The 2,576-nt window shown below is 32.8% G+C and overlaps 1 pseudogene; it reads left to right on the top strand.

Moving 5' to 3' along the window:
- Positions 1-250: 250 nt before the first annotated feature.
- LOC109074132 lies at positions 251-2,018 on the top strand (annotated as a pseudogene).
- Positions 2,019-2,576: the final 558 nt, after the last annotated feature.

The raw sequence follows: 2,576 nt of genomic DNA, 5'->3' as shown, positions 1-2,576 counted from the left end.
AAGTCGGCATCACTAGTTGATAACCTTTGTTTTAAATGTTTAGTTTTTTTGAGAAAAGGACAGAAAAGATGAGACAGGAATTGTCAGGTGAGAATCATTTTATTTATTTATCTTCTATCTTTCACTGAGTCAGAAATGTTCAAAGTGAAACTTGAGTGTTTACATGTTTTTTTTAGCCTTTGTCTAGTGTGAAACCACATGGACATTCACAAGTGCTGCAATATAGATAGATCACACTTACTCACTAGCTGTTATATTTCAGAAAACACACACACATTTTTAGCTATATAAAAGCAGCTTCAACCTTCTCATCTGTTGATTTTGAGTCGTGGTCGTCTGGCTGAGAACAAATGACTTTTCTGTACTTCACTTTCACATTGTTACTCCTGAGCTCCTGAAAAATAACAGAAAAAAACCCTCAGAATCTGACAAAGACAACATTGCTTTCAGGTAAGTTTGGAGATAAAGTAAGGTTATATTGCAAACCTATGCACATATTTCTACTTATGTGATGAATGTTATGTAGAACACAAAAATTCCTATTGGATTCATATATTTATCATTTGTGAAACCCTGTTGTGTTTCTTGTCTTTCAGTATCTGCTCTTCACTAGATCTACAAGATCATCTGAGGGATTTTATTGAATCAAGATGCTGCTGATTATTGAAGCTCTTCTTCTCATCTCAGCTGCTCTAGGACAGGTAAGCTTGCGTTCTAGTATGAATATTACAGACATGAATACTGATGATTGATCATTATGATCCCTGTTGCTGCAGGATCACAGAGCTGCTGTTGAAGGACAGATATTTCCACTGGATATGGCAAATAATTCAGTTGATGACCTTTATTATGGCTGTAAAGAGAAAATGGCAAAGCAGGTGAAGACAGAATATCTGAAGAAGGAACTCAATAACTCAGTTGATTTTAAAAAGGTTTGGGAAATTGGTAAAAAAAAAAAAAAATAAATCTAAAAAAACAAAAAAAAAAAAAAAAAAAAATTAAAAAAAAAAAAAAAAAAAAATATACAAAAAGTGGTGAAGAAGGAACTCAATAACTCAGTTGATTTTAAAAAGGTTTGGGAAATTGGTAAAAAAAAAGTCTCCCGCAATTTTTTTGACATTTTAAAAAGATTTAAATATATATGTTAAGTTCAATAATGACACTCGTTATGGCAAACAAAACTACACAGTCATAAAATACAAATGGTATTCACTTCACTTTCTGTTAACAAAAGCACTGCATATTCTGAAGAAAACACAAAATAGATGCTTTGATACTTTTCGTGGTACGAATGTTACATTTGAGAATGATGTTCTGAACAAAGAGGTTCGTTTTGGCTCATTTACATCCTCCTCTCTTGATCATAGAATAGCAGAAGAATTTGAAAGTTCATCTTGTTTTGAAATCCACACTTGTGAAGGTGCTGATATTACAAAATATTCTAGGTTTCCTCGTGAGAAAGAGGTTCTGATTCCTCCGTATGAGAAGTTCAATGTTACTGATATCAGGACAGGAACAGATCAGAAACATTGCGGGTGTAAGACTGTGTTTGTGTTGAACAGCACTGGAATAAGAAGTGACCTGAACTGTGCTCTATTCAACCAACCAAAACCTTAGCAAAATACTGAAGTGTGTGCCGAACAAAGGGCCTTGAATTTACGTTATATAGTCATGTACATTAGTTCAGGAAAAATAAAAAATAAAAATCTCTTGTGTGACACTGTTTACTTTGAAAGATTTTGGAAAAGTAGGTTCTGCATCCAACAATGGAAAAACAAGGCACTTTTTTTAAATGTTGTACTGATTTCATTTGACTGATAGTATTACAAATAGACTGCTTAAGGTCCGTGTAATGCTTCACAATTCAATTTTCAGACCATATGGAGCAAATGAAAAAGTTAAAAATGAAACCAAACATTTTTTTTTTTCCAATTACTTCATAAATAAATGATTGCCATTTTTTCAATTTTACTTTTGCTAAATTGTGACTTCAGAAATGATCATTCGAGTAAATAAAATGTAAACAATTTTCTATTTTTTCCATGTGTTTTTCTTTTTATCTTACCATTTGTGCTGTGGGCTGTACCATTAGCGCAGGGGTGTGGCTGAGGACTGTTTCACAAATGCTTAACATGGCTTAATGTATCACACTAAAACAGTGACACTGCAGGACACACTTTACAGACAAGCTAGCCCAGAATATGAAGGCAGTTTGCACTAAACTGCACATTAAGTGTAAGAATATAAACGAGCAATGTTTCACGTAAAGCGATTTCTTCCCATAGAAAACTGTCTGCCATACACACACATAACCACTGGAGATGTAGTTCGGTAAAGTTGGCAAGATATTCACAGATTTGACTTTTCCGGATTACTTGGTCCATGTAACACTTCACAATTAAATTTTCAGACCATATGGAGCAAATGCAAAAAAAAATAAACAATGAAACCAAACATTAAATGAGCAATTGCCATTTTCTTTCATTTTTTCAATTTTACTTTTGTTAAATTGTGACTTCAGAAATGATCATTTGAATAAATAAAATCAAAACCATTTTCTATTTTTCCATTTTTTA

This window comes from Cyprinus carpio, chromosome B3 (assembly GCF_018340385.1).
Source record: "Cyprinus carpio isolate SPL01 chromosome B3, ASM1834038v1, whole genome shotgun sequence".
Taxonomy (NCBI): Eukaryota; Metazoa; Chordata; class Actinopteri; order Cypriniformes; family Cyprinidae; genus Cyprinus; species Cyprinus carpio.
The sequence above is the reverse complement of the archived record's forward strand: the minus strand, read 5'-3'. Positions and strand labels throughout refer to the sequence as shown.